The sequence below is a fragment of the Mirounga angustirostris genome, unplaced genomic scaffold (assembly GCF_029215605.1).
Source record: "Mirounga angustirostris isolate CCGP_5_RB_7025 unplaced genomic scaffold, mMirAng1.0.hap1 SCAF_5, whole genome shotgun sequence".
In the NCBI taxonomy this organism is placed as follows: Eukaryota; Metazoa; Chordata; class Mammalia; order Carnivora; family Phocidae; genus Mirounga; species Mirounga angustirostris.
The window spans coordinates 60679735-60705676 of record NW_026991713.1 but is presented as its reverse complement, the minus strand read 5'-3'; the positions used below and the strand labels follow the sequence as shown (position 1 = coordinate 60705676).

At 50.1% G+C, this 25942-nt stretch overlaps 1 long non-coding RNA gene across 1 annotated transcript; it reads right to left on the bottom strand.

Annotated features, from left to right (window-relative positions):
* Window positions 1-3703: 3703 nt before the first annotated feature.
* On the bottom strand, window positions 3704-13829 carry LOC135364424 (uncharacterized). Its single transcript, XR_010411512.1, has 3 exons — window positions 12572-13829; window positions 5713-5976; window positions 3704-4316 (listed from the first exon to the last, which is right to left on the bottom strand). It is a non-coding gene; the product is annotated as an uncharacterized LOC135364424 (long non-coding RNA).
* Window positions 13830-25942: the final 12113 nt, after the last annotated feature.

The window sequence follows — 25942 nt, the reverse complement described above, 5'->3', positions numbered from 1 at the left end:
TGTAGGAGTCTGGAACTTCTAAGGGAAGGAAAGTAATTCACAAGAAGGTGAAAAAGAGTAAATATTTGGTAAACAAATGTTCAGTGGGCCATAAGGAAACAAAGGGACAGAGAGAGAAATTTTAACAGACTTTGCTAAACTCCTCCCTGTCTACCACCCCTAGTTCATATTATACCGTAATCTTTGGCGGTAGCTCCCTTCCTGGAGCAGGTCCTCTATCTAAATTCTTTAGACAGTTAGGGGGACCATCAAAGTTTCTTTCCGAGTCTTTTGGGCCTTGATTGCTTTCAGCTCAAAATCATCCACGTGCCAAAGTGGCACATCGTGGGGTCATTCATTCTGTACTCCCACACCCAACAGCCTGGAGATGATGACGTCTCCCACTTACCTTCACATCCTCACACCCTCATCTCCACATATATCAAACTGGAAGAGACCATCCATTGAATAGGCCATCAAGATGAGGTGGGAGGGATCCAGTTGGATTCCTTCCCCTTAACCCAAGTTCTGTCCAGAGCATGCATACCAAAACTGTCCAGGCTGCAATCCATCTGGATTTTTTGAAAACTTCCTCCACTGAGCCAAGACTGAACACAAGACTTTCGCTCCAGTCCCACCACCAAGACCTCCAGGAACACACTCTTCTCTCTGCAGAGAAAATAGCTCAAAGCCCAAACTCAGATCACTGCAGGATCCCTCCAATGGATAACATCCCTGTCTTCAGTGGATAACATGCCTGCTCCTCAAGAAGGAAAACAGAGTGGCCAGTCCCCAGAGCTTGACATTCCACGGTGCTGGCCAAGGACACAGACAGAAAGTAAGAGAAGACCCGACAGGGGCCCACTCATGGCCTTGAGGACAGCAGTGTGGGGGACCTGAGTCATGGGAAGTGGAAGGCAGGGAGTCACGGGAGAATGCTTCTCAGAGGAGATGAGTTCCTGGAGGAACCCTAAAGAAGGAGTCACACAGGCCTCCCACAGCTCCACTGCAGAAAAAAAAGTTTCCCCAAAGAGTGGGTTCAGGTAACCAGACGGGAGTGCATGAGGGAGGAAAGAGAAAGCAGGACCTGAGGCTCAGCGACAGCCCCCACGCTCACCCCCACCCTCCAGCCCTGAGAATTATCCAGGCCTGGGCTGCTGGGCAATGGTGCTATTGTCCAGAGGTCTGTTGTTCTGTTTCCTGCCGGGCAACCTGAGGACCAAGGTCTTTATTTCCTCCTGCTTTTATTCACCCATTCATTCATTCACCTATTCATTTGCTTATCAGGCACCAGCCTGAAAAGTCTTGGGAGATAGCTTTTTGGTTCCTTTCACACCAGTTAGGTACAAGTGGGAGCCTCCTTTGGCCAAGGCAAGGTGTATCATGAAGGTCTCTGTTGAAAAGTGACCATTAAGAGTCCTTAGTCACTAATTCAGTATATTGGTGGCTGACTATATACTGGGCACGTGCCGGGAAGGCTCTGAGAGAGCTGGGTACCTAATGGCCTTCACTGTAAGTTGGGAGAGACAGACGCATAATGCCATTTACTCTAATACTTTAATAATAATACGTATATGGTACAAAAAAGGCCTTATAGGGGCGCCTGGGTGGCTCAGTCCATTAAATGTCCAACTCTTGATCTGGGCTCAGGTCATGATCTCAGGGTCCTGGGATGAGCCCCACATCGGGCTCCCTGCTCAGCGGTGCGTCTACTTCTCCCTCTCCCTCTGTGATCTCTCTTGCTCTTACTCTCTCTCAAATAAATAAATAAAAATCTTAAAAATAATTTTTTAAAAAGACCTTACAAGCATTAATTCATTTAATCTTCACAAGAAAAGAAGATGTCATAATCACCATATTTACCAGATGAGGTTAAGAAACATGCCCAAGGTCACACTGCTGGAAACTCTTTCTCCACCTCCTCACGGCTATGTCATCGTATTTCCACTGTTGTAATGAGGAGCAAGGAAAGTGGTACGTTGGATTAACAGCCAAGAGACTGTCTTCAGGTCAGCAAACCAGCACTAGCTGGGCAGGGCCTGAGAGAAGGGGCTGAGGACCAGAGGAGCCGAGGGTCAGCACTGGGTCCAAGCGTCCCCTAAGGAAGCAGGAGGATGGTGAAGGATGCTGAGGTGAGCTTCCTTACCTCCACATTGCCTGAAGTCACTCTTGTCTGGGATGAAAACTTCTGAGTCTCCATTTTTCAGTCCCGTCCCCCTGGCCCCAGTTGCTCAGAAAAATCTAGGGCTCTGCTTATAAAGGAGATAATCCATACCACATGGGGCTGGACAAGAACTTTGAATCCCTGATACCCCGTATTGCCGGAGATTCCCAGGTTAGACACACACTAACAGGCTAGCCCGGGCTCCCGTCCCGCCCCTGGGAGAAGAGAAGGGCTCCTCTCCTGCTCTCTTGATATGCAGGAGTGTGACCCTTCCATGCCTGGTACAGAAAAGCAAGCGGCACAACATGGGGGGGGGGGGGGGGCGGCATGAAAAGTCACGTGCAAAGCATAGTCTTCTGAGAGGTGCTCTCCCGGTTCCCACCTCACCCAGGGATACGGCCACTGCTTAGGCCATTCCCAACCTTCTCCACAATCATGGATCACGGTGAACAAGAAATGATCATTTGTGTACGGCAGGCTGGGGTCAATGGAAGGGTCAGCTTGACCAGTGGCGGTCAGGCCAGAGGCTATGGCTGCCTGAGACCTCCACTCAGACATTCAGAGGGCTGATGGCCCCAGGACATCACGCAGTTACAGCCACTCCTGGTACGGTGGCTGGGACACTCTAGCTTGGGAACACCAGTCTGTTTTGGGGAGGTGAGGAGCTACAGGAGGAACAGGAAGGAAAGGGGTGAGCTAGAGCACAGCCCTCCTTACGGGGAAGGCTCAGGGATCAAGGGCACCCATCAAGGGAAGCCATAAGTACGTAGGGATCTAGGCACAGCTGAGGTTAACCACCCACCATAAAAGCAACCACAGCCCATGGGGAGGCAGGACCAAGGAGGGACCTCCTTAAAAGCGAGCTGCCCCAAAGCCAACCTTGCCTGCCCCCACCCTACCTGCTGGGGTAGGAGGAAGTGAAAACGAGGAGTCACTGGGTGAGTCTCAATTTCCTCCTCTGATATTAGGTCCCAACATATATGGTCCCAACAGCCTCTGATATTTCTGACTTTCCCAAGAACATCAACAAGTTTTATGATTCTATATATCACTCAAAGATTCTAAGGAATTTGGCTTCAGGCCTCAAATAATGAGGATTTTTCTCTGAAAGGGAGAAGCTAATGACGATAAACAGGATTTTTTTGAGCAACAGCGATTCTCCCGGGGTGCGTAGACACACACAGCTGGACTCCTGCCCTCAGGACCCAGAGGACGCAGGTGCTCTGCCATTAGGAACCACCCCTCACATGCCCACCCCGGGCTGTGCACACACAACCTCAACCTATACCACCCATCCCCCAACCCATGCACACGCATGCTTGTGCAGCTGGTCAGTCATACTTGCCCTGCAGACACACACACACACACACACACAGTCACCCTCACATGAGTGTGTGTGCCCCCCTCACCTTGCCCACCCATCACCGCCACATACATACCACTCTTTTTTTTTTTTTTTAAGATTTTATTTATTTATTTGACAGAGAGAGCGAGCGAGCACAAGCAGGGGGAGTAGCAGAGGGGGAGAAGGAGAAGCAGGCTCCCCGCCGAGCATGGAGCCCGACGTGGGACTTGATCCCAGGACCCTGAGATCTCGACCTGAGCCGAAGGCAGACGCTTCACCGGCTGAGCCACCCAGGCGCCCCCATACATACCACTCTTAAATGCACACCACACACACACCCATGCACAAGCAGCCGTATCATCCACACCCCAACACACAGATACGCATTATTGCTCACAACTCCTGATTGCAAGCGACTGAGATCCAACTCACAGGGGCCTCAGTGTAAGAGATCATTTATTTGCTCACACACCTGGGAGGATCAGGGGTGCATGTGACTTTTGGCATAAGCCAAAATGAGGGGTTCAGTGACGAGGGGCTCAGTGACGGCATCAGGACTGTCTTCCTCTACTTCTCTAGTGCTCCTCTGCGTTCGCTTCCTTCTGGGGCGCACCAGCTCCACGCTGCAGCAAGGATGGCCACCAAGGGGGCCTCTGGCCAATCGTTCCGGCGGAAGTTGCAAGGCTGACTCTCATTGGGCTGGCTTAGGTCACGTGCTCATCCCGGAGCCAGTCGCTGTGGCCAGAGGACCAGAAGACTGTCAATCTGGGCTAGACCGGATCTCGCTCGTGTGCAGCCCATGGAGAAGGGCGGTCAGCCCCACCCAACCTATATGGGGGGGGGGGTGCAGAAACAGGTGATTCGCCAAAGAAGGTGGACGAGTTGTTGGACAGATAAAAACAACAGATGTTGACTGCCTACACTAACCCGAATGCATACAGAGGCAGGCGTGGAAATCTAGAGGGCAGCAGGGGTATAAAGATATGGGTGTGCACACTGAGCCCTTGGATAAATTCTGTACCTTATCAATGAAATATTGATGTAAGAAAAATAAGTGATCCAGACATAATGCTACTAGGACTTCAAAGGAAGGGAAGAGCTGGTTTTAAACAAAATAGGTTTGGGCTCAAGATGAAACCAGAGAGGGAGACAAACCATGAGACTCTTAATCTCAGGAAACAAACTGAGGGTTGCTGGAGGGGAGGGATTGGGTGGCTGGGTGATGGACACTGGGGAGGGTATGTGCTATGGTGAGCACTGTGTATTGTGTAAGACTGATGAATCACAGACCTGTACCCCTGAAACAAATAATACACTATATGTTAATTTAAAAATTAATTAATTAATTAATTAAATAAAATAGGTTTGGGCTAGGGGCGCCTGGGTGGCTCAGTCGGTTAAGCGTCTGTCTTTTGCTTAGGTCATGATCCCAGTGTCCTGTCCCCCATCGGGCTCCCTGCCCAGCGGGGAGTCTGCCTTTGCCTCTCCCTTTACCCCTCCCCCCCGCTTGTGCTCTGTCTTTCTCTCTCTCTGTCAAATAAATAAATAAAATCTTAAAAAAAAAAAAGAAAAATAATAAAATAGGTTTGGGCTCGACTGAGTCTTCACAAAAGAATATGGATGAAAAGACCTGGAAATGTGAGGAGTCACTGGACCGGAAGAGGAATCCCATGGAACGAGCAGAAAGACTAGAGGGTAAGGAGGCAGGTGGGACTGAGGGTTTCAAAGGCAAGACAGTTTATCCTGTAGGATGCAGAGTCCCACGAAGGTGTGTGGCAGGAAGATGACATGGTGAAAGCAGGAGGTGAAAGCTTGAGGAAGAGGAAGTGAGCTGCGTAGGTTAGATGGTAGAGGTGAGACTGGAGGCAGGAGAGGAGAGAAGCGGCTCTTGCAGAACGCTCATGAGGAGGCGTGTGGTGTGGTAGGAGCAGTGGGATGGGAAGGCAGGCATGGAATCGAGCTACGGTAAGAAGGAAGAACCAACGGGATGTGGCAGTTGATTGCAGGGCTGAGTTCAAGGTGAAGGGAAGCAAGGAGGTGACTCAGATGCACTTCCGACAGCTCCCTGCTTCCCCCCAGCCCTTTCTGCTCCGGCCAGATGGGTGCATGCGTTTGCCACAGCCGCTGGACCTCCCCCCCCACCATCGTGTTCAGCCCACCAGCATCAGACCACAGCTCCTGGCAGACAGGGCGGGGTCCTCTAGCGTCTGTGTCTGGTTCTTACCTCCGTGCCAGCCTCTGCCTGGCAGGCACCAGCCCAGAGTGGGTGTCGCAGAGTGAATGTGCAGACCCTCCCCGGAGCAACCTCTGTTCATCCCACGGGCACACAAGCACACACCTTCCCTGAGGGCACAGCATGATGAGGCTGCCACGAAACCCTCCACGGTCCTCAGCAGCAGACGCAAGCTTGGGAGAGCCCATTTTCTCCCCGCTGATCGTGACGTGCCTGGAGAACAGGGCCTGACTCTTGTCTGACTCTGAGGGGGGCCTGGACACATGGAAGCCAATGCAAGGAGATGCCTGAGACGGGGGAGAATGGGAACCCCGCGAGGCAGACACACAACCACAGGACCGAGGAGGGTGAGTCCTGGCGAAGAGGCTGGACTGCCAGGAGAAAGGGGGGACATTCATCTGCATGGCCCAGGGGAGATGGCTAGAATCAGCAGGAAGGAGCCCCAGGGAGAGACTTCTCACTGCGAGCTAAGACTTTCCAAAAGTTGAGCCTTGTGCAAGTGGACTCTGCATCGTCATCTGGGAAGTTGTGGCTTGCTCTGTGTGAGGATGGGTTCAAGCAGAAGGCCAAGGGGGCTCGAGCATCAGAGGGGTGTGTCCTGAGGGCCTACTGTGTGCACCGCGCACTTCACCTCCTTTAAACTCATAAAAACCCTCCCTGTCAGGCAAGGAAGGAAAGGGGCCCAAGTCCACACAGCTGTGAGGAAAAGAACTGGAATCTGAACTCCACGGATTCCTCACTGCTGCGACCGTCCCCACGCATGTGCCCCCGCCCCACAGCCAGGGGTGATGGCAAGCCACAGGAGAGTGAATGCAGTAAGAATTGGGGAGCCACTTCCTAAGTGTGTGAAGTTGGGCAAGTGACTTAAGTCTCTCCAAATGTTCCTTTGCCTCACCTGAAAATGCAGATAATGGCAGCCCCCCAAGAGGGCTGAGGTGAACACGAGATAGGGGACTGGGGCCTGGCAGCGATGGGTCAGTCAGTGTTATCTGGACCCTGGCCACTGCTCTGTGCTTGTCCCCCTGCCTTTCCTAAAGCCTCCCTCCAGCAGCTTCCCCCACCCCTGTCCTAGTCAGGAATTTGTGCTGACACCCACTTTGACACAGTGGCCTTGTAAGAATTTAAGTCCTGGTCTCCCCCTTGCAGGATGGAACAGCGTCTCTTGAGTCTTCGTGTCCTGCAACGTGCCTGCCCAACCCACGGTAGTAGGTGCCCAGGGGGGAGAGAGCGCCGGCTGGCTCAGAAGGGCAGAGGGCCACTAGAGGAAGTGGCAGCTGGGGCCGTAAGGAGGACTCTAGAAGAGAGTAATAAAGGGGACAATGCAAAAATCTGCCACCATGCAAAACAGAAGCTTGCAAATCCAATTCCGAAGAAGCCGGCCATGCAAACCGAGCCCTGTCCCGGGGACACAGCTTGCCTTCGCCAGCTCTCAACCCAGGGCTCCGTTCCCTACCAGCGATGGTGGTGGTGGTGATGGTGGTGGTGGGAACGGTGGGGCTCATGGGGGCAGCTCTCATTTATGGGGTTCCCGCTTATGTCAAAGTGTCAGATCTCTCGCCTATATTATTTGCCATCCTAAAATAACCCATGAGGAGGGTACCATTAAGCCTTTTTTACAGATGAGGAAACTGAAAGTCCTTCAAGATTTGACCTTGAGTCTGGAGTCAGTCCACAGCCTGAGCAAGCTCTTTCCAGCGCTCCATCGAGGGAAGCGGTCATGTGGATAACCCAGAAGTAATGGTCCAAAGACCTTTTTCTTCTTTTAGTTAGCCATTTGAAAAATACATATTGCATTCATTCGATTGGTATTTGTCAAACATCTGAATCACCCCTCTTACTGTAGGGATTCTGATAGACTTAGGGCACCACTCCCATGAAGGCAGGGACCTTGACGTCATCTTGTTAACGGCCAGATTTACAGCATTAGAAAATGCCTAGCAAGCACTCCACCAAACATATGATGAATGAATTCACAAATGAGCAGCTCGGATCCAGGAAAGCCCTGCTACCTACCCTCGGTAACCAACCTACCTCCCAGATTCCCTGGTGTCTAAGGCCTGAGGTAACCCTAAAGCAGGATACATTGACTCATTCATAGGTCTTTGGGCAAGTCTGCTGACCTGGAAGGTAGGAATGGGCTCTGAAGGGGGGGCGTGGGGCAGTCTGGGGCTGGGCAGGTTTAGCCTCAGGGAAGTGTTAGGCAAGCTCCCATGGCAACGCAATTCTGTGTGTGTTTCTGCCCTCCCAGTAGAATTCCAGGCTAAGGCCATCTATTCCCCAAGGCCAGGAGTTGCCCCATCTCCTTCCTTGACTCCGCAGGTTTCCCTGGTGATTCATCTCAGGAAACTAAGAGAAGCCTGGGCAGCAGAAGCAGCCTCCAGCGGATAGGAGGCAGAGGAGAGAAAGTCCTACCCAAGGAGAGGGCCATTTCCCTCCCAGATTTGTGCTTCTGACTCAGAAGTGTCCAGCTGCAGAAGTCAAGCTCCCCAGGCCTCCTCCTAGATCCATGGGTCCTTGGTTTCCATGGCTCCCACATCCAGCCACGTTGACCCTCCACCCCCAGGCGCCCCTTCCCACCCACAGCCAGACCCTGTTCCACGTGGCAGTCGGCTCCGAAGCAAACTCTCTCTCTCCCTGAACAGGTCACCAGACCAGGGACTCTCCTTCTCTCTCTCTCTCTCTCTCTCACTGTCCCTCCAGCGTGACTCCACCCCAAGCACCTCCTTCAGGAAGCCCTCCCAGACCTCCCAGGCTTTTCTCCCAACCCTCCAAGCCTGGACTGTGATTAGATACCCTCAGCTCTGACCTGGTCTGCCAGACTGGGGCGTGAGTTCAGGCATCCCCCAGTGGCCTAGCAGTTCCCCTAAGACGGTAATGACCACTTTTAATCCTTACAGAAACTGTGAAATAAGCATTATCTCTATTTTAGAGCTGAGGAAACAGCCTGGAAGTTAAGAAAAGCTTGTGCTGTCCAGCAGCAGCTGGGAGAGGCCGAACTGGGCCCTGTCTGCCTCCCAAGCCATGTCTCTCCTCCCTGCTTCCCTCCCCCTCCAAGATCGTACCAGATGCCAGGCACTCCCCACACCATAGACTTTTTATAACCCCATTCGATCTTCACACTTAAGCCTACAGGGAGAGTACAAACAGCCTCATTTTACACCATAGGATAGGGAAGCTCAGAAATTGCCAAAATATTTCCTAAGGTCACAAAGCACTTGAGCATCAGGATCAGAATTCAACCCAACCTTCTAGCTCTGAAACCCAAAGTGAGGTTTCCCAGGCCCCTGGGTCTAGCCAGAGCCAGGCCAGAGAGAGGCAGAAGATAGCCATGTAGATTCTCCAGGCCAGGAGGAAAGCTTTGACTCCAATCAGCCAGCCCCTCTGATAAAGGAAGATGCCTTCCAGAAGGGAAGGCCTCCCGAAGTGGCCCTGCTGATCTGGGAAGACCCAGGAATTCCAGAACAGCTGAGCAGCTGACTGGCATAATCGACCTCCCAGCTCTCCACCCTTCCTCCTCACCCTGTGAGCTAACTCACCCTCAAATCCTTTCACTTCTGCACTTTCTACCACCACTCAGTGCTCTTGGATTTGTGATTAAATGAAATGAAATGGAACTGAGATTTGTTTTTAAACAATCCCTAGAACAACGTAGAGTAGCCAAAAAACATAAATTTGGAAATCAAATCACATGTGTTCTAATCTCAACTGTCTCTAAATTGCTGTGTGACACTGGACAAGTCACTTCTCCTCTCTGAGCTACAGTGGTGTCTCTATAATGAAGGAGCAGGACCATTTATTTCTGGAATTCCTTTAATTTCATTTAAATCAATTTGGTTTGGGGCGCCTGGATGGCTCAGTTGGTTAAGTGTCTGACTCTTGATTTCAGATCAGGTCATGATCTCAGGGTCATGAGATAGAGCCCCGTGCTGAGCATGGAGCCTGCTTCTCCCTCTCTCTCTACCCCTCCCCACCCAACCAATCCATCAGTTCGGTTTTTAGAACTTTGAATTTCCCAAAGTTATTGCCGCACAGCGGGGACAGCACTAAACTTGAAATCATACTGGGTTTGGGCTCTCAGCTTTTTGTCTCTCGTATGTCAAATAAATTAGGTGATGACAGTAGTTGTCAGAGCTCTTCTTTGCCCTGTAAAGGCCCCGTTTAGGACCCCTACTGCAGTGAGAGAAAACCACAGACTCTTCTCCAAGATCTCACCCTTCCTCCTGTCCTTCATCTCCGTCCCTCAGTGAAAGGGCCCCTGTGATGAAGCACACTCTCGACTACACTCTGGAGTCACCCATAGTTCCCTCCTACCGCAGTACTAGCCAGTGGACAAGACAGCATCCTCTCCTTCACTGAGCATTGAGAGGGGCGAAAGGATAGACTGGACAAAGGACTGGCTCATCTAAGGAATAATAAGAGTAGCGATGAGTGACCAAGGAAGGGGGTGCTCCTTCGAAGGAGTCTCTGTGCTGGGACTCCCCACTCAGACTTAGATGGGGTCAGGCCTGCCCAGAAGCCGAGGAATGGAGGAGAGCGGGGGCGGCAGGCCTCAAGGGGGCAAAAGCACAGCAAGGCCGGGACAATGGGGAAATGACCTCAGAGAAGGAGGTCTGGCAGGTTCTGAAAGTGGTGCTCTCCGATGGTCTGCAATTCCTAACCCAGAATGAGTCAGGCAGGGCAAGGTCAGGCCCCCCGGAGGAATGCAGTTGGAGGTGTATGTCTATACAACACACTGTCTCACAGAGAATGGGCCCATCCAGGGTCAGAAACCTTATGTCCCCACCTCCAGAGAGCAAAACTAGCTACCTCTGAGTTCCCAGGAGCTCAGACTGAGTCAGAGCTGGGGGGCTGCAGGGATAGTGGGCCTGGCAGCATGCTTCCAGGGTATGGGATCCATCAGAAAATGGGACCAAAGGAGGTTGGGAGCAAAGGGGGAGAAGACATGGATCAGGATGACTGGTCCCAGCAAAGGCTAAGGTCTCAAACTCCTACTAGCAGCCCAAACCAGAAATCTCCCCACCGCCCCAGGGAAGTCCAGGTCCAGAACTGGACAGCACTGTCATCTCAGCCTCTTGCTACTGAGCTCTGGGGTTCATGCACAGCTGTTCCTGGAGCGTAATAGGTCCTCTCTCTCTCTCTGCCACCATTAATTATTTCTCTAGATTTATTTTTTTTTAAGATTTTATTTATTTATTTTAGAGACAGAGCCAGTGAGTGGGGGGAGGAGCAGAGAGAGAGGGGCAAGCAGACTCCATACTTAGCCCAGAGCCTAATGCGGGGCTCCATCCCAGGACCCTGAGATCATGACCTGAGCTGAAATCAAGTCAGACACTTAACCGACTGAGCCACCCAGGCACCCCTCCTTAGCTTTAAAAACCACATCGACTCACACTTCGTCTTAGAGGACAGGAGCAGGACCCAGAAAAGTAAAGGACCCAGGTCCTAGCTCCAGTCCTGGTCTTCCCCTCCACCCCTATACCCTGAGCTGGGCTCCCAGTCCCTTGGAGGAAGGAGGAGGCAGGAGGCAGTGTTGCCTTGCTCTCTGTGTCCCTGAGAAATTCTCTTTCTCCCTGCGATGTTCCCTCCTCCTTCTTGCAGGCAGGTGAGAGGGGCCCTGGAGACATGCGGGTCTGCAGAGTGGAGGGGAGCAGACATCATCACCCGCTCTGCAGCTCCTAGACACGTACACATCTTCCCTCTGGCCCTCTGGCCCTGCCCCCCTCCATCTCCCCCAGTCACTTTGCTCCAAGATGTCCTCTGGCCAGGCCCAGCCAGACTGATCTTCCATAAACACCGCTTTGATCCTGTCACTCCCCAGCTCAGAGCCTCCCTTTGCCTTCAGAATAAAGGTCAAACTCCTCCTCTGGCTGAGCTGAGCCTTCCCTGGCTGGCACTTAGCTGCCTCCCTGCCCCAGCGCCAGGGCTGGGCCTTCCTCCCACAGCACCTCCCTGTCACCTGCACCTGCTGAAATCTTAGCCCTCCTGCCAGCCCTGGCTCCAGCACACCCCCATTCATTCTGCAAACATTTACTGAATGAAAATCACACACCAGGCACCTGCCCACACAGCCTGCCCAGGTCACCACTGCTGGAAGTCACCACTCCCACAGAGACCCCCAAAACGAGCCTTTGTTATGCCCCTGGGCTGGGTCACCCTTGCCTGAGCACCTCCCTAATTATAAACCTGATCCAAAGGCATCTAACGTGGCTTGAACATTGGCTAATGAGGCAGTCTCCGATATTTGTCTCATTCAGTCCTCACAATGACCTTGAGGGTTTAGTATCATTACAGTAACTTGCCCAGCAACTAGTAATTGGGGCTCCAGATGGGGTCCCCAAATTCCAAGTCCAGGGCCTCACACCAGCACCAAGTGCAGGCTCAAAAGCGGGCTCCTGTCTTACACGTTTCTGTCTTGCTCAATAACCAGCACAGAAATTCGTTCGATTCACAGAAGGAAGGAACGAATGGTTCTCTGATTCTATTCTATCCCGACGAGTCCCTATTTCCTCGCCCCCACATTCCTTTTTTCCTATCGTCTCCTCTCCTTCACCCTGGGCCCCCAGGATCCTGAAGATAAGGGAGAAAAGAGGCTGCGATTATTCTCACTGATACCAGGGATGGATAGGCCTTGGGAAGCCCTCCACAGCCCAGAAACAGCCCCAAGGAGGTAATCCAGGACGGGAAGGCTCCTCCCTACACCCCACCACCCTGTTTGATAGACCAAATGAGCCCAGCCCTTATCTTCATCCCTCCCCAGTTCTAGCAGGACATAGGCTGGGCAGGGGGGGAGCAGCGGGGGCAGCCAGATAACAGTGAGGATGTGGAAAGAAACGTAAATTCAGTGACTCACCACCTTGTGCCTTCCCCAGATGAGGGCGGGGGGTACCTGCACACTTGGAATTCCAGCCCAACCCTGGAGAGACAATTGCGTATCAGTATCTGGACAGGAGGAGGAGGAAGAGCCCTGTTTACCCCCAAACTAAAGGGCAGCCATGGCAACGGAGGCCGGGGCCATCGGTGTAGGGGGCAAAGGTCCCAGCCAGAGTGGGGCCCCAGCTGCCAGCCAGCCAACTGGGCCGGATGCCCAGACCATGGCAGCCAGACTTTCTCGGGCCAAGCACCCCCTTGTGGCCAGCCAGAGCTCATCCTGAGAGCCGGGGAGGGGCAGGCTTGAGAGAGAAGCCACCCATTTTACAGAATCACACGTGTTCTAGTCCCCTCCCCTCCCCCTTCTGGGTGCTTTCTCTCCAGAGGCCAGGCACAGACAGACAGATACTGAACCAGTGGGGAGTTCTTGGCCTCTGTGCTGGGGCAAGGAAGGAATGGGGAGCTGAGCCAGCTGCTGGGAGGGGCAGAGTGGGGGTGTCAATCTGGGAAGGCTTCCTGGAGGAGGACAAGGCAGAACAGAAGTAGGGTGTCCCAGGTTAAGGAAAAGGCAGTGGAGTCTTCAGAGCAGAAGAGGGTGTCTCCTCAGCTGCAAAGACACATCATCACACCCGCCCTCTGCCAGGCACCAGACTCATAAACTCCTGGTGGCTGAAGGGGTTTCCATGGTTGGCACCATCTCCTTAATGCCCCCCTCGCCTGTTATCTGTATTCATCCCCACCCTTAACTCCTTCTTGGAGGTGGCCCTCCCTGTGCTCAGGGCCAGGCCTTCCACCCACACTCTCAACTCTACCCCCTGGGAAGCTTGCTCCATCAAGCGTCTCCTCCCCCCGTCCTGCTATGCCCACTGCCACGGATTTCTCCCCTCTTCCTGTACTCATGTGCAAGTCTCTCCTCCTTAAAAAAAGGAAGGGAGGAAGAAGAGAGGGAAGGGGAGAGGGGAGGGGAATCATCCTCCACCCTTGACAGCTCTCTCTCCACAGCCAAGCTCCTCAAAAGAAGAGGTCATATTCATTGTCAATTCTCACCTCACACTACCTACCCCACCCCAGCCACCAGCCACAGAAATCATTAAAACCACTAACAATCAGGGGTGCCTGGGTGACTCAGTTGTTAAGAGTCTGCCTTCGGCTCAGGTCACGATCCCAGGGTCCTGAGATCGAGACCCGCATCGGGCTCCCTGCTCCACAGGAAGCCTGCTTCTCCCTCTCCCACTCCTCCTGCTTGTATTCCCTCTCTCTCTTGTCTCTCTCTGTCAAATAAACAAATAAAATATTTTAAAAACCCACTAATGATCGGGGTGCCTGGGTGGCTCAGTCAGTTGAGCTTCTGACTCGCTTTTGGCTTAGATGGTGATCTCAGGGTCGTGAGATGGAGCCTCAAGTCGTGCTCTGTGCTCCTGGGGGAGTCTGCTTGAGATTCTCTCTCCCTCTCCCTCTGCATCTTCCCTCCTCTGCTCCCCACACTTGCGTGCTCTCTCTCTCTCCCAAGTAAATAAATAAATAAAATCTTAAAAAAAACCCACTAACAATCAACTAATAGCTGAATTTGGTGGACTCTTTTCAAGTTTTCTCTTACCTGACCTACCTATGATATTGGACTGGACACCACTGACCACTCCATCTTTCTTGAAAGATTATTTCCTTGGCCTCCTGACATCTCCTTCTAAATTTCTTACTATCCCTCAGGCCATTCCTTCCCAATTTTCTTTTTTTTTTTAAGATTTTATTTATTTATTTGAGAGAGAGAGAGTGAGCAAGAGAGAAAGAGAGAGCATGAATCAGGGGAGGAAGAGGGAGAAGCAGGCTTCCTGCCGAGCAGGGAGCCCGAAGTGGGGTTCGATCCCAGGACCCTGGGATCATGACCTGAGCCGAAGGCAGACGCTTAACGACTGAGTCACCCAGGCGCCCCTCCAATATTCATCCTTGAATCCTCTCTACCTGCCCACCACCTGTATCTGTAGTCCTTTATCTTCTTGGTGGGCCACGCACACTCCTTTGGCACAATCACAGATTGTCAGCATCTCCCATATAACTCAAGAGGCTCATGCAGTCAGGAAATCCATCCACAGAGGCCAGACCAGGAGCCTTGGCCTCAACCTCTTTTCTTCTGGTCAATCCCATCCACTTCCGGGGTGATGGCTCCCAGACGCTCAGGAGAGCTGCAGAACTGTGTTTCCAATCACCACCTTGGGTCTCACCATGCCACCCTCTTGGCCTGTCTTCCTTTCATAATTCCCATCTGATGGACAGCATCACCCCTTCCAAAGTGAGAAAGCTAGGAGTCACCTGAAGGCCTGGGGATGGTACTATAATCTGCCTCATATGGTTGTTAGGAAGCTAAATCATGATATGTATAAAGCATGTAGAATTGTGCCTGGCATATCATAGGTGCTCAATAATTGTTGGTTATTATTGTTAGTATTCTTATTTCTTCATTCCCCATATATCCAAATAGACACCAAGACCTGCCAAATCTAACTTCTAAATTTCCCTTGAATCCATGTTCTTCCCTGTATTTCCACTGATTCTCCTCCCTTAATTGAGGCATTCATTATCACTTATCTAGATGATTGCAGTAATCTCCAATCTTCTGCCTTCATACCTTTCCAAGATATCCAGCTAGAGTAGTCTTGCCAAAAAGTAAAATGATTATGACACTTTCCTGCTTCAAGATTCAATGTCTCTCTAGATCCTGAAACAGTACCCAGATGCCTTTGGTGCATCCCTGGGGAACTTGTTATAAATGGAGGCCCAGGGGTGCCTGGGTGGCACAGTCCGTTAAACGTCCGACTCTTGGTTCTGGCTCAGGTTGTGATCTCAGGGTCATGAGATGGAGCTCTTCATTGGGGTCCATGCTCAGCGGGGAGTCTGCTTGAGATTCTCTCTCTCCCTCTCCCTCTGCCCCTCCCGCTCATGCCCTCTCTCTCTCTCAAACAAATAAATAAATCTTTAAAAAAATCAAAATCAAAATAAATGGAGGCCCAGACCCCAATACCAAAGAGTATTATTCTGCAAGTGGGGGTGCCACTTGGGTACCTGCATTCATAACATGTTCCCCAGTGTACCTGGTGCAAAATAAAGTTGAGAACCAGGGAAGTGCAAACTCTTCATGGCCTACAAGGCCTTCCTTGACCTGGCCCTCACCGACCTTTCCCACTTCATCTTCTGCCTCTTACATTTTTCTGCTACCTATTGGCTCCCCATGTATTTAACAAATATCTATTGATCACCTAATAAGTGCAGGCACTAAAAACCCAATGATGAGCAAAATAGATATGGCCCCTGGAGCTTACAATCTAGTTAGAAAGATTAGCAACCTAATAATCACACTAATGAAAAAATATAAACTGTTATAAATTATTTTAATAAAAGAAACATGATCCTATAAGAGTATATTACAAAAGAACATGGCCTAAATTTGAAGAAATTAAAGAAACTTCCCTGAAGAAGCAATACTTGAACTGAAATATGAAGGATAAGTTAATAGAAAAGGCTGCAGTAAGGAAAGAGAATGATTTAGATATAGGGCATTTCACAAGCAAAGGCCCTGGGCAAGCAAGAGTACCACATGTTCCAGATACTATCTCTCACCGCTTCTATTCAGCATCGTATTGGAGGTGTTAGTAAAGGCAATAAGTCAAGAAAAATAAATAAAAGTCATAGAGATCAGAAAAGAAGAAATAAAGCTGTCTTTATCTACAAATGAAATGATAGTCTATGGAGAAAATCCTAAAGAATACACAAAAGATCACTAGAACAATAAAAGAATTTAGCAAGTTTGCAGGATAAATGATCAACATTTAAAAATCAGTCATATTTCTATATACTAGCAATGAGCAGTTGGAAATTGAAATTGAAAGCAGAGTATCAGGCGCCTGGGTGGCTCAGTCGTTAAGCGTCTGCCTTTGGCTCAGGTCATGATCCCAGGGTCCTGGGATCAAGCCCCACATCGGACTCCCTGCTTCGGGGGGAAGCCTGCTTCTCCCTCTCCCACTCCCCCTGCTTGTATTCCCTCTCGCGCGGTCCCTCTCTGTCAAATAAATAAATAAAATCTTAAAAAAAAAAAAAAAAGAAAGCACAGTATCATTTATAATCAGATTTAAACATAAAATACCTTCCAATCAAACAAAATATATGCAAGATTTTTGTGCTGAAAACCACAAAACATTAGCGAGAGAAATTGAAGGAGATCTATATGAATGGAGAGATATACCAAGTTCATAGATTGGAAGACTCAATATTGTTAAAATGCTAATTCTGTCTCTGAATTGATCTATAAGTTTAATGCAGTCCCAACCAAAATCTCAGTAAACTTTTAAATAAAAATTGATGGGCACCTGGGTGGCTCAGTTGGTTAAGAGACTGCATTCAGCTGAGGTCATGATCCTGGAATCCCAGAATCGAGTCCCGCATCGGGCTCCCTGCTTGGTGAGGAGTCTGCTTCTCCCTCTCACCCTCCCCCATCTCATGCTCTCTTTCTCTTCATTCTCTCTCTCTCAAATAAATAAATAAAAATCTTTAAAAATAAATAAATAATAAATAAATTGACAAAATTATTCTAAAAACTTATACAAAAAGACAAAGGGCCTAAAATAGCTAAAACAATTTTGAAAAAGAAGAAGAAATTTGTGGGGCACCTGGGTGGCTCAGTCGGTTAAGCGTCTGCCTTTGGCTCAGGTCATGATCCCAGGGTCCTGGGATCAAGCCCCGCATCAGGCTCCCTCCTCCATGGGAAGCCTACTTCTCCCTCTCCCACTCCCCTGCTTGTTTTCCCTCTCTCGCTGTGTCTCTCTGTGTCACATAAGTAAATAAAATCTTTAAAAAAAAAAAGAAGAAGAAAATTTGTACTCATACTATCTAGCCTCACTTGCCATAAAGTTACAGTAATCAAGACAGTGAGGTCTCAGCCGAACGACAGATATATACGTCAATAGAACATAAGAGTCCAGAAAGAGACTCACACAGTGGTGCCAAGGTAAATCACTGGAGAAAGGACAATCTTTTCAACAAATAGTGCTAGAACAATTGGACATCCTTGTGGAAAAAAAAAATGAACTTCAACCCATACTTCACATCATAGGCAAGAATCAACTCAAAACATAAAATCTAAAACTATACAACTTCTAGAAGAAAATATAAGAAAAAATCTTAGTGATCTTGGGTTAGGGAAAGATTTCCTTGAACACAAAAAAAGTACACACCTTACAAGAAAAACTTGATAATGGAATTTTATCAAAATTAAAACTTCAATTGTTCTAGTAACATTGTTAAGAAAATACAAAGACAGGGGACGCCTGGGTGGCTCAGTCGGTTAAGCGTCTGCCTTCGGCTCAGGTCATGATCCCAGGGTCCTGGGATCGAGTCCCGCATCGGGGAGCCTGCTTCTCCCTCTGCCTCTGTCTCTCTCTCTGTCTCTCATAAATAAATAAATAAATAAATAAATAAATAAATAAATAATCTTTTAAAAAAAAAGAAAATACAAGACAGGCCACAGAATGGGAGAAAATATTTGCCAAACACATTAACTCAAATGAACCATAGGCCAAAATATAAAACCTAAAACCATAAAACTTCTGGGAAAAAAAAAAAAAAAACAGGAAAGATCTTTGTGACTTTAACATAGGAAAAGACTTCTCAAATACAGCACCAAACTGTGATTCATAAAACAAAAACTTGATAAACTGGACTTCTTCAAAATTAATAACTTCTCTTCAAAAGGCAAGGTCAAGAGAATGGAAAGGCAACCATAGACCGAGAGAAAAATAGTTGTAAATCGCATATGTGATGAAGAATGTAAATCCAGATCTACAGAAAGCTCTCAAATTTTAATAATTTTAAAAAAACAGTATTTTTTTTAAAGATTTTATTTATTTATTTGAGAGAGAGAATGAGATAGAGAGAGCATGAGAGGGGGGAGGGTCAGAGGGAGAAGCAGACTCCCTGCTGAGAAGGGAGCCCGATGCGGGACTCAATCCTGGGACTCCAGGATCATGACCTAAGCCAAAGGCAGTCGCTTAACCAACTGAGCCACCCAGGCGCCCAAAAAAACAGTATTTTAAATGGGTAATATTTTAAATGGTGAAAGATTTGAATAGATACTTCATCAAAGATGAAATACCCACGAGCAGACACTCAACATCATCCAGTCATTAGGAAATACAAATTAAAGCCACAATGAAATACCACTATGCACCCACCAGGAAAGCTACAATTAAAAAAAAAAAAAAAAAAGACAGACAATACAAAATGTGTACAGGATCCAAAGCCACTGAAACTCTCAAACATTATGGGTGGGAATGCAAAATGGTACAACCACTTTAGAAAATAATTTGGCATTTTCTTACAGAGTTAAACCCATACTGATATAACCTACTTGTTCCATTCCTGCGTATTTTATCCAAGAGCAATGAAAACATATACCCACGCAAAGACCTATACATCAGTGTTCATAATTCATTCTAAAAACTGGAAACAGGGGCGCCTGGGTGGCTCAGTCGGTTGAGCGTCTGCCTTCGGCTCAGGTCATGGTCCCAGGGTCCTGGGATCGAGCCCCGCATCGGGCTCTCTGCTCCACGGGAGGCCTGCTTCTCCCTCTCCCACTCCCCCCTGCTTGTGTTCCCTCTCTCGCTGTGTCTCTCTCTGTCAAATAAATAAAATCTTAAAAAAAAAAAAAAACTGGAAACAGGTTAAATATCCATGTATTGATGAATGGATAAACAAATGATGGTACCTCCATAGGGTGGAATACTCTATGGCAATAAAAAGGAGCAAACTACAGATATGTGCAATATCATGGATGAATCACAAAAGCATTATGCTAAGTGAAAGAAGCCAGAGATAAAAGGCTACATGCTGTATGATATAATTTATAGGGCATGTCTGGAAGGGACAGAGATTAGATCAGTTGTTGCCAGAGCTGGGGGTGGGTGAGGGAGATAAACTAGAAATGAACACAATGGGACATTTTGAGATGATTAAAATGTTTTATACCTTGTTTTATGGTGGCAGTTTTACAACTGTATTCCTTTGTCAAAACTCAAGGAATTCCATCCCTAAAAAAAGTGAATGTTACCATATGCAAATTATACCTAAAAAAAATCTGAATTGTTAAAAAGCAGGAAGAAAAAAAAAACAGATGCAGTAAGTTCATAGGTTCAGCCTGAGATCCTATAAGTTTGTGGTGTTTTCGGTTTGGATTTATTTTTAGGCAATCTCTATGCCCAACGTGGGGCTCGAACTCACAACCCTGAGATCAAGTGTCCCATGCTGAACCGACTGAGCCAGCCAGGCGCCCCAGATCCAATAAGTTTAAGATGACTTTGAAACTCCAAGAGGGGATACTATCCTGTGACCAGCAGGAGACACAGACCTGAAACTCAGAGGAGGGGACTGTGTTAGACACTAACAGGTCACACTGCCTGTTGGATCTGGAAAGCCTTCTCCTCGACCCCCTCGTCTCCCTAGCAAGTTCTTATTCATTTTCTGGAGCCCTGCCTGAGCATTCCCTCCTCCACGACCCCAATCCTTCAACAGCATGAGAGCAGCAAGCTTCTCTGGCTTTTCTGCACTCTGCCCCCAGAGACTGGAATATGTCTGGTATCTAGCAGGTGCCTTACACATAGTTGGTGAATAGATGAAGCACTCTCTCCTCCAACAGTACTTTAGAACTTTTCATAGCACCTCTCACACTGTATTTTGTTTCTTGAATTACCTGTCCCCTCCAATAATGATCTCCTTGATTGTTATTATTTATTTGTGTTCATCTTTGTATTCCCAGCTCTCTGTGGAACTGAACCAAACTAAAGGCTTGACGCTCCCTGCTGATGGAGAACCGAGGAGAAGGAGGCAGGGGAGCACCCATGAAAAGCACCTGCTAGGCTCACTAACTTGGGCGCCACATGTGATCGCGATCACTTGGAGACAAACAGCAAAGCCAGGATACAAACCCAGGTCTGTCCGATTCCAAAATCTATGCTCTCTTCCCATCCTCTCTTTTGCTTGAGATCCTTACCTCCTTGATTTTCAGCACCTTCAACCACCCTCAGCGCCACCAACTGCTCTGACCCAAAATCCGATATACTCTCTCTCACAAGCCACATCTCGCACTCCCTTGTTTTCTAGACAGCTGCTGCCATCCATCTTGCCAGCTCCCAGTCCCTGGGCTCCTCCTCCTCCACGGAGCTCTCCTGGATGTCCCTGCTTCCCCACTCAGCCCCGCCCAGTGGTCTGCCATTCTGGTGATGTTTTAAGCCTAGACTCCTTTGCCCCTGAGTTTCCACTGCCCCTTCCCTTTCATCTCTCAGTGAGAGATCCCCCAGGGCAGAGATTGCTTCCTGTGTACTTGGTCTCATCTCATTGTAACCTCCGCCAGGACCTCAAACTCTTCATGCGTCCTTTCCCGCCTCGTCGGTAGGCCTTGTATCCCACCGCACGTGTCACAGTCTCCTCTGCCTCTGTCCCCTCTTCCCGCTGGTCGAGAGGCAAGAGTATGTAGGGGCGACATACGTCAAGTCCCACCTCTCAGCTTTCACCTTAAATGCCACTTCCCGCAGGATCTCAGCCTAGGTTAGTGCTGTGGCTGATCTCTTTGCAGCAGGAGCTATGTGCTTGCATTTTTCCCTGGACTTGGCCTAGCATCACACCAGCCACTTTATTATTACCACTTGTTTAATCAGTGACCAGCCTTGCTAAACTGTGCCAGCCCAAGCAGGCCTTCCGGCAACCTTGCTACCTGCAACAGCAGATCATCCCCTTTTCTCCTTTCCTTCCCCAAAAGTCTACACTCTGCCTCCACTTCATCACTAACCACTCACTCTTCAGCCCTTCACCACCTGCCCTCAGTCTCCATCACTTTCTGGATGTGCTCTTCTTGTCCTCAGCCTCCTTGATCGCTCTGTGTATCTGCCCCGTGGACAGCTCTTCCTTGAAAGGCCTTCTCCTTGGCTCTCATGACCTCTCTCTCGTGGTCTCTTCCTAGGAACTGGCAAGAGTCTGGGCCTCCTCCCCTTTCTCCTTCTCTTTTCCCTCTGTCTCTTCCTCCTCTTCTTGCCTTAGCTCTCTGCCCACTTCTTTGCTCTGATCCTTTTCCATAGACCATCTCATCCACTGGTTGAGGGTTTTCCCCAAATCCTCTAGGTGGGTGCTCCAGACAGGGCCACCACATCTGGCTATGCAGGTCGGACGGTGCACTGGCCAAGGAGACAAGGATGAGGCTGACTTCTTCCAGTTTGTGCAAAGGCCTTAAGGGCTAGCTTTAGCCCTGTGAGTTGCATCCCCTACCCCTGCCTCTCCCAAGCTATAGCCTTGCTTTTCTAGCTGCTCACAGGATAGTTCCCCCAGACACTGCTAGTAGATCTGCCAAGTCCAAAGCCAAAGGGAGAGAGACTGATAGAGACATGGCCACTGACAGGATGATTTTGAGATGCGTCCTCAGCCACTCAGCTTTTCCATTTTATCTCCTCTTCCCTCGACTCAGTTGTAGCTGCCCCTGCCCTGTGCCCAGATTCAAAGGAAAGAGTGATGAGGAGGGAACAGAAGACTAGAAGGCAGTGAGGTCAAAGTATGAGGGCTGGGAGGAAAAGGAGTAGATGGGGCAAACCAGACAAGAGAGGAAATCCACTGGCTTCTCAGTTGTCAAAGCTTGATCAGGCACATTGTCTCATTCGATCCTCATGAAACCTCTTAGAGTAGATATAACTATTATTTTTATTACTGAGGACACCAAGACAAGTACATTTGCCCAAGATCACCCAGCCAGCAGTGGGACCTTCAACCCAGGTCTTTTGACACGAAGGGCCATGCTCATCCCCTTGGCCTGCCCACTTCTCAGTAGATTGGAAAGAGGTAATCGGCTGGGGGATGGCTCGAGGTATCGGGGTTGTACCTGAGGAGAGACCAGGAGCACCGGGGTCAAAAGGGGAAGAGGCCATAAGAGTAGGAGAGGGCATCCCTGGTGGATGAGAGCTGACTTTGCCAGAAAAGGCTGCAGGAGGGCCCAGGGAGTTGGAGATTCAGTCCTGTACCCATCCCAGCTGCAGCCCCCACCATCCCGCCCGCCTCCACAGCCAACCCAGCCACGCTTGTCAGTACCCCAGCCTCTCCTGGCTCCCCCTTTTCATTAATTGTTTAAATCAAAATCTTTTACAGAGTTCCCCCTACATGCCAGAAGCAGGGCTGGGCGTGAGGGAGTCCCACTCTGCCCCACACTCCTTTCTCTCGGGTCCTCTGCAGCTCTGCCCCTCACTCCCTAACTCAGCAGCTCTGGGCCCTCCAGGCAGTGAAGGGAGTTGAGGGGAGCCTCCCAGGACTCGCTCACTCTCACCCACCTTACTGCTTCCACCCTCCCCACAACAGGGGCCTCTCCCTTCCTCCAACACACACTCACACCTGTGGGAAGTCCTTTCTGAAGTCCCCCTCAATCCCTGCAGAAGATGATGGACATCGTCCCCTCCCTGTTTGGGCTATAGACCCCCACCCTCACACCTCAGTTGCTATTCTAAACACCTCCCTCCTCAGGACCCAGCAGGAAATTTCCAGCCTAAATGATGAAGCAAAACCTGAAGGATTGCAGGCCCCCATGACCCTCCCTGATCCCTAACCCCCACCATCTAGTTTCCCCTGGGCTGTCAGCTCCAACCCTCAGATAGAGAATGTGGGAAGGAGGAGGAAAGGGCTGACCCCATTATCAGGGTCATCTCTGAGTTGACTCAGGAGTTAAACTTGCCTCTCAGGTTCCCCACCCCCCTCAGCAAGACACCAGAATGTGGGGCCCCGAGTGGGGGCAGGGAACATTTCCCCTCCCTCAGGAACCCCCCTGTACTCTATAAGCTTTCTGTCTTTGTTCTGGGAGCCTCTCACCAGGCCATCTCCTGCTCCACATCTCCCAGGACCCGCCTCTTAGACACTTATTCCTCCTTCCCCCTGGCCACCCACCTGAATCCAGAGCCCCAGTGTCCCAGTGCCAGGGATCTGTGGCTCAAAACTCCTCCCCCAGTCCCCACCAGCTCTCCCCAGGCTCTCCACCAGAGTGCAAAGGCTCTGAATCACAGAGCAGTCTAGACAGGGTGGAAAAGGACAGGCCGGTGCTAGAAGCCTAAGGTTGGTATTTGCCCGATGCTGCAAGAGGTCAGGAATGTGGCCACTGACATCAGCTACGGGAGATAAGAGCCAGCTGGCAGCTCTCCCCCTCCGGCCCTAGACTGAGCCTCCACAGGCCTCGAAAGGTCCTGAGCAGTTGGAATGGGGTAGGGATCAGAGAACATCTCGGAAGGGGTTTGGTTAAGAATCCTGGGATCTGGGCCTGATCCCTGATGGAATTTCAAGTCCCCTAGGGGTCTTAATTGACTTAGACCTCTTATCATTGAACCATCTTTACAATTAAATTGATCCCCCCTCCTCTACCCTCCTGGATGTGTTTAAGCCCTACTCTGCAGTAAGTAACTAGTATTTGTTTTATGTAAGAGTGATAACACTCACATCCACCGTCACCCAAGGAAATAGACTGGATAGGCTTTATTATTCTCCCTTTATAAGTGAAGAAACTGAAGTTCAGAGTGAAGTGACTTCCCCAAGGTCACACAGCTAGCCAAAAACCCAAATTGGCTGACTTGAGGCTTAGCAAAAACAGCAAAGGCAATACAATCTACATATCTTACTGTGCAATTCTGCCCAACATGACAACTCTGGAACCCCGCAGGGGAACGTGAAGGTGAAAGCGGGAGAAACCCTTTTGACGGGCGGGCACCTCTCCTGCCATGCAAATGGAGCGGCACTTATTTGCCTGCTATTTTGCATCCATTTGCCTTTTGGCCTTCAGCAGGGCCTGATTTGCCCCTGGCCAGCCCCCACTGAGCACTGTGAGGCTTTCCCCAGCAGAAGGTGGGGGGCCTGGGAGACTCCAGGGCCAAGCCCCACGTCTGAGCTGTGCCTCCTTCCGGTGGGTCCACTGGCCCAGCTCTACCCCCTCCTTTCCCAGGCCGGCTCTCATGTCTGCCCCCATCTCTTCGGTTCAGCTGGCAGCTCGATAAGAATCAATAGGCCCACTCCAGAGCAAAGAGCACCAACAAGTGTATAAGGCCAGGCCCTGCCGAACAAGCTGCTCGTGGTGACAGACTGGAAGGCCCTGTACCTCAGGATTCCCCAGTTCATTCAGCAGGGGGTGGCCATCAGCCTCAGAGGTGCAGGGAGCAGTGGGAACTTTTTTACTTCCATCCTTCTTACCGACGTCCTGATGTGAGCTTCCTGGAGGAGGCAGCTCCCTGGGGACCAGCTTGAGATCCAGAGAGCTTTTGGAGGAGAGGCAGGGGAAGGCGGGGACCTGCAGAAAAATCCTAGGAAGGATGGGGACGGGGCTGGCCAGAAGGGCTGAGTCTCAGCTGGAATATTTCTAGGCGTACATGGCTGTCGCCTCAGACCCTGCACCGTGTGGGACACGTCGCAGTCTGTGTGAGGGATTTCAGTCTCTTGCTAGTCACCGCTGTTCTCCCAGCAGCAACTCAAGCGGGATCTGACACGCAGTCGGTGCCCAGCAAATATCTGTTGAACTGTGAAGTGCTCAGGAAGTATCTGTTTACCCAAGGGTGTAAGTAAGGCTGACACACGGGTGTTTAGAAGTGAAGAGTGTCCCCTGTTGAAATCACAAAGTGTCCCGCTGAGGGCAGGCTTCCATGGGAGTGAGTGGAGGGGAGAAGAGCAAGAGGGAGGGCGTTCAGAGAATCAGTTTGTTTTCAGGAGTCTGAACATACTTGGTGAGTGAATGTGTTTGTGGGTATTTGACAATACACATCTATATGAGGTGGGCGTGAGTTTGTGCTAGTGAACATGTGCACATGGGTACGTTTGGAACCAAGTGTGTGGGGGGGGAGGTCGGGTGTGTAAACCAGCAGATTTGAGGCTCAGGGTTGAGCTACTCTTCTTCTCCAGCCCCAAACTTTTCTTCCCCAGGACTCCTGGGACCTCCTGGGACTCTAGGATCCCCCCCACCCAAGATCCTCTCCGTTGGTGGAAACTTGGGCTGTAGGTTGAGGATAATTACAGAGATTCACACCGGACTTCACTCACTCATCTCCCAAAACCCCCAAATTCCAACCTGCCAGGACCTCCTCTACCTGAGGGGAGGGGGGCATAACAACGTCATTTCCTGCTCCGAAACTACACTTCAAGGGCCGACTCCACCTGCTGCCTTGGTCCATCCAGGTTACTCACCCCCTTTCTGGGGGGGTCGAGGGTGGCCTTGGCAGGAAGCTGCTGGGGGTGCTGGGGGGAGGGAGGCTGGGGAGGCCCGGGAACGAGACGCGAATTCCCGCCTCGGTCCACCTGTGGCCCAACCTTGAGC